The sequence below is a fragment of the Chlorocebus sabaeus genome, chromosome 21, assembly GCF_047675955.1.
Source record: "Chlorocebus sabaeus isolate Y175 chromosome 21, mChlSab1.0.hap1, whole genome shotgun sequence".
Taxonomy (NCBI): Eukaryota; Metazoa; Chordata; class Mammalia; order Primates; family Cercopithecidae; genus Chlorocebus; species Chlorocebus sabaeus.
The window spans coordinates 63,002,142-63,008,141 of NC_132924.1; the positions used below are offsets into that span (position 1 = coordinate 63,002,142).

The 6,000-nt window shown below is 39.2% G+C and overlaps 1 long non-coding RNA gene across 1 annotated transcript in view; it reads left to right on the forward strand.

Annotated features, from left to right (window-relative positions):
- The window catches only part of LOC140709671 (uncharacterized), a 394,478-nt gene extending 389,329 nt beyond the window's left edge, over positions 1-5,149 (forward strand). The window contains exon 3 of the long non-coding RNA XR_012090370.1: positions 4,944-5,149. This is a non-coding gene — a long non-coding RNA (uncharacterized lncRNA). The remainder of the gene's footprint in view (positions 1-4,943) is intronic.
- Positions 5,150-6,000: the final 851 nt, after the last annotated feature.

Below are 6,000 nucleotides of genomic sequence, written 5' to 3' on the forward strand. Positions count from 1 at the left end.
GAGCCGTAAGCAAACATGTGGGGTTCCTGATTCCAGAACTAAGCTCTTGGACAGCCTTTCTGGATCTGCCCTGAGGCCAGAGCAGAGCTCACTGCTCTGAAGGCTGAGTTTCAGGACTGGCAGCATTCACCACAAGATGAATGAGGAACATCGGTGGTGACCTGGCAGAACACCATGATGGGCCAGTGGTGGTGGTGCTGCTCATAGGGAGGCTCCTCACCTATGGAAAGGAGAGGAAAGAGTGGGGAGAAATATATATATTGTGGTTTAAGTGCCAGCTTAGCCACAGAAGAATAAAACATAAGGCAAATTTCTAAGGTTCTTGACTCTAATCCCTGACTCTCAAGCGGCATCTCTGGACCTACCTGGGGGAACTCAGCACCCTGAAGGGAAGGACACAAACCTCACTGGCTTCACTTGCTGATTGTAGAGCCCTGGGGCCTTGAGTGAACAAATGTAGTAGCCAGGTAGTTGTTACAACGGGCCTTGGGCAAGACCCAGTGCTGTGCTAACACTAGGATGGTGCTTTTATGACCACACCCCTAGTTCCAGACAGCTCAGCACAGAAAGAGAGAAACTCAGTTTGGGAGAAAGTAAGGGAAAAAACAAGAGTCTCTGCCTGTTTACCCAGAGAATTCTTGCAGATCTTATCCAAGACAACCAAGGTGTTATCTCTGTGAGTCTGCAAAATCCACAGTGATATTGGACTTGGGGCCCAAGTCCCTTCAAATACCTGGAAATACTTCTCGAGAAGGATGGGCACAAACATCACTGATCATTAGAGAAAAGCAAATCAAAACCACAATGAAATACCATCTTACACCAGTCAAATGGCTATTATTAAAAGTCAAAAAACGGATGCTGGTGAGACTGTGGAGAAAAATATATGCTTATATATTGTTGGTGGGAATGTAAATTAGTTCAACCATTATGGAAAACAGTGTGGTGATTCCTCAAAGACCTCAAGATAGAAATAACATTCGACTCAGCAGTCCCATTACTGGGTATATGCCCAAAGGAATATACTATTATGAAGACACATGCATGTGTATGTTCATTGCAATACTATATACAATAGCAAAGGCATGAAATCAACCTAAATGCCCATCGATGATAGACTGGATAAAGAAAGTGGGGTATATATATACCATAGACTACTCTGTAGCCATAAGAAAGAACGAAATCACATTATTTGCAGGGACATGGATGGAGCTGGAGGCCATTATCCTTAGCAAATTAATGCAGGAACAGAAAACCAAATACCTCATGTTCTCACTTATAAGTGGGGGCTAAATGCTGAGACACATAGAGGGGATCAACACACACTAGGACCTATCGGAGGGTGGAGGGTAGGAGGAGGGAGAGGACCAGAAAAATAACTAATGGGTACTAGGCTTAATGCCTGGGTGATAAAATAGTCTGTACAGCCAACCCCCATGATACACATTTACCTATGTAACAAACCTGCATATGTACCCAGTTTTTTAAAACTGGGCAAGAGCTCTGAATAGAAATTTATCAGAAGAACACACGCAAATGACAAACAGGCATATGATAAGGTGTTCCACATTATTAATCATCAGAGAAATGCAAATCAGAACTACAATGAGATCTCATCTCACGCCAGTTAAAATTGCTTTTATTCAAAAGACAGGCAATATTAAATGCTAGTAAGGATGTGGGCAAAAGACAACCCTTTTACCCTGTTGGTGGGAATGTAAATTAGTATAACCACTATGGAGAACAGTTTGGAAGTTCCTCACAAAACTAAAAATAGAGCTACCATATGATCCTGCAATCCCACTCCCAGGTATATACCCAAAAGAAGGGAAATCAGTATATTGAAGAGATATCTGCACTCCCATGTTTGCTATAGCACTGTTTATAATTGCCAAGATTTGGAAGCAACCTGTGTCCATAAACAGATGAAAGGATAAAGAAATGTGGTTTTTATGCACAATGGAGTGCTATTTAGCCATAAACAAATAAGATGCTGTCAATTACAACAACAGGGATGGGACCGAAGGTCATTATGTTAAGTGAAATAAGTCAAGTACAGAAAGACAAACATCACCTGTTTTCACTTATTTGTGAGCTGCAACAATCAAAACAATTGAACATACGGAGATAGAGAATAGAAGGATGTTTACCAGAGACTGGGAAAAGTAGTGGGGACACTGTGGGGAGATGGGGATGGTTAATGAGCATAAAAAATAATTAGAAAAATGAATACCTAGTATTTGATAGCACAGCAGTGTGACTATAATTAAAATAGTTGTATATTTAAAAATAGCTAAACAATTACAATTGGATTTTCTTTGTAACAGAAAGGTTAAAAACTTAAGGATATGGATACTCCATCTCCATAATGGGATTATTACACATTGGATGCCTGTATCAAAATATCTCCTGTACCCCATAAATATATATACCCACCCTGTTCCCACACAAATTAAAACTAAAATTTTTTTAAGTGAAGAAAATGGAAACTGTAAGAAAATTTGCCGTTCCTGCCACAATATCTAAGTAGCAGCTCAACCTGGATAATAGTCCCAGCTCCCTCCCTCCTACTCTAGTGTGGTTCTCTCTCCTAATATCTCTTTATCTCTGCTAATCAGAATGGAAAGAAACTAAAATATATTGGCCAGCATGAGTCAGACACCATGCCAGGCTCCTTCAGATACGTAATCTCATTTAATTTTACCAACAGCTCTGTGAGGTTGGTAAGTTTCCTCCAGATTCAGTAACTTGCCTAAGGTCACTCAGCTAGTAATGAAAGTGCCACTGACTGCAGAGCCTCAAACTGGTTCCAAGACTTAATACTGCTTCCAAAAGAGGGCACAACAACTGTGAGGTTTTGGGGAAAGTACAAATATATTCTCTTTCTATAGAGAGGTCATAGTTGTTAATAGTCATATTAATTTTTAATATGCTTGAATTAGAAAAAAAGATGTTTCTTGAGTGATACAATTACCCTCACTACTTTTTTTCCTGATACTCACATATATAAGTTATTCTCTTACTCTTTCGGCTTTATAAAAATTTCCTTTCCCCTAATAAATCCAAGACAACAGCCTTATTGCTTAAATTTTTATAAAATTATTTTCCAGCTGCCAAAATTATCAAATTACTTTTGGAATGTGATCTATTTCCTCTGTACTTGCTAAATGAAGCAATTCTTTTGTGTATCTGTCTTTTTATTTAAACAGTTGTGCCTTTAGAAATTCTGTCTTTTGGATTTTGCACGTTTTAAGAGCTAACTTTGGCTATGCTAGAAGAAAGTAATTTGTTTTTTCATTGACACATGGGGAAAATGCACTTTTAGATAATATATTTTGAGAAGGAGCCTTTTGCCCGTAGTCATTCTGCCAAATGCCATGCGAACTTTCTAGTTGTTTTCATCATTTAACCAATAAATATTTATTCATGGCCTATTATGTGCTCAGCATGTTACTTGTAGACTATTTTAGATATTTTAAAAGAAATATGAGAAGAAATATATGAATTCAGCATTTAGAAGACTGCAACTTAGCTGTGGAAATAAAACTAACATATGAAGAATCAGAGATGTGGGTGCCTAATAGGGCATCAGGAACTAAAAAATCAAACAGTTTGGTATGAACCAAAGTAGTCAGAGAAGATTTCATTGAGATCGTGGAAACTGAGACTAGAAAATTGGTAAAATGGAGGACATAAATAAGAGCATATTATTTTTGTGTGTGTGGTAGAGAATAGACTTAAGGAAAGGAAATGTAGAAATTTGTGTATTTGCAGGACAATGAGTAGATTAACCTCATTAAGGAAAAATAAGGTAAGAAAGAAATAAGAAATGAAGAAATTAAGGAATTAGGTATGGTAGCCAAATGGTGTGGTTCCAAAACACATTAAGTGTTTCAGAAACTAGTCTAAGGAGTTTAGATTTGAAATCAGATGATAATGAATCTTTTCATGACTAAAAATAAAAAAAGAAAAGGAATTTTTAAAGAAGATGTAGCAGAAAAGCATATGACAGTTTTATTAAAGAAAAGGCAAGGTCAGTCCTAGAGTCCAGGAAATATATCAGCTAAAATAGTGCTGTGATGATCTGGTTGTGAGATAGAGAGGGCTTGGACTAGAGTAGTGGTAGTTGGAATGAAAGGGATAAGGCAAATTCTTCAAAGAGGTATTGAAGGAAGAAACAGTGGGAATTTCTTAGAGATTAGAGAATGGAGATGCCAGTAGGCAGCCAGCAAGAACATATTATGATTGAGTAGGGAAGGAGATGCATATTTATTAATGGCCAGATACTAAATGTCACAGCTGAAGCAGTGAGGATATATGACACCAGTCAAACTATAGGGAAAAAAACAGAGGGGTGAACTTAAAGAACACTCCACAGGTAGAAACATAGTGGAGAAGCTAAGTGGCATCAAAGAGATGGAAGAAGCCCTTAAAGTGCCAAGGATGCCAAAGAATGAGGAAATGTCACTAGGGGGTTGTTCATAGCAGCAAACACTATAAGGTGCTGAATGACAAGTCTGAGGAAAGGCAAAGGTCATACACTTAGCAGAAAGAGATAACTGGTAACCCTTGAGGAAATAGTTTCATGGAGTGGTATGCACTGAAGCAGATGACAAAAAGGATAAGAAGGAATTAGAATCGTTAAAGAGAGGAGGTGAAAGATGTAGATCAAATATTTTAGGAACTTGGCAGCACAACCAGAGAGGAACATTAGTTAGTAAATATAATAGACAGGTGGGAACAAAAGAAAAATGTTATGATAGCTATCCTCCAATATGGCGTCCAATGATCTTAGTCTCCTGGTATTCACTCCCCTCTGTAGTTCCCTTTCACATGGAATAGTGCTGACTTGTGTAAGCAATAGTAAATTGAAAAAATAATGGTGTATGATTTCTGATTCTAGGTCATAAAAGTGTTATAGGTTCTGTCATGCCCTTTCCTAGGTTGCTCATGCTGGGGGAAGCTAGCTGTCATGTCATGCTGACACTCAAGTAACTCTTAAAGAGGAACTTTTCCAACAGCCAGCATCATGGCAGGGAGCTGTCTTATGTGCATATTTTCCAGGTCCAGTCAAGTCTTCCGATACCTGCAGAAATGGCTGACATCCTGACTGCAACCTCTTAAGTGATCCTAAGTCAGAACCACCCAGGTAAGCCACAACTGAGTTCCTTTCCCACAGAAACTGTGAATTAATAAGTGTTTATTGTTTTAAATCACTAAGATATTAAATGATCCTAAGGCAGAACCACCCAGGTAAGCCACAACTGAGTTCCTTACTCACAGAAACTGTGAATTAGTAAGTGTTTATTGTTTTAAGTCACTAAGATCTTGCATAATTTGTTATGTGATATAGACAACTAATACAGATTTCTTTAGATGCTTTCTTTGATATATGCTTATCTTTTTTTTTTTTTTTTTTTTTTTTAGTTTACAAAAACCTGAATTGTTTTAAGGATTATTGAAACACTGGGCGCCCCTCCCCAAGCCTCACTGCTGCCTTGCAGTTCGATCTCAGACTGCTGTGCTAGCAATGAGGGAGGCTCCATGGACGTGGGACCCTCCGAGCCAGGCACAGGATGTAATCTCCTGGTGTGCCGTTTGCTAAGACCATTGTAAAAAAGGCAGTATTATGGTGGAAGTGACCCAATTTTCCAGATGCCATCTGTCACAGGTTCCCTTGGCTAGGAAAGGGAATTCCCTGACCCCTTGTGCTTCCCAGGTGAGGCAATGCCTCACCCTGCTTCGGCTCAGGCTCGGTGGGCTGCACCCACTGTCCTGCACCCACTGTCCGACAAGCCCCAGTGAGATGAACCCAGTACCTCAGGTGGAAATGCAGAAATCACCCATCTGCTGCGTCTCTCTAAGAGCTATAAATCAAAACCACAATGGGATACCATCTCACACCAGTTAGAATGGCAATCATTAAAAAGTCAGGAAACAACAGATGCTGGAGAGGATGTGGAGAAATAGGAACACTTTTATACTGTTGGTGGAACTGTA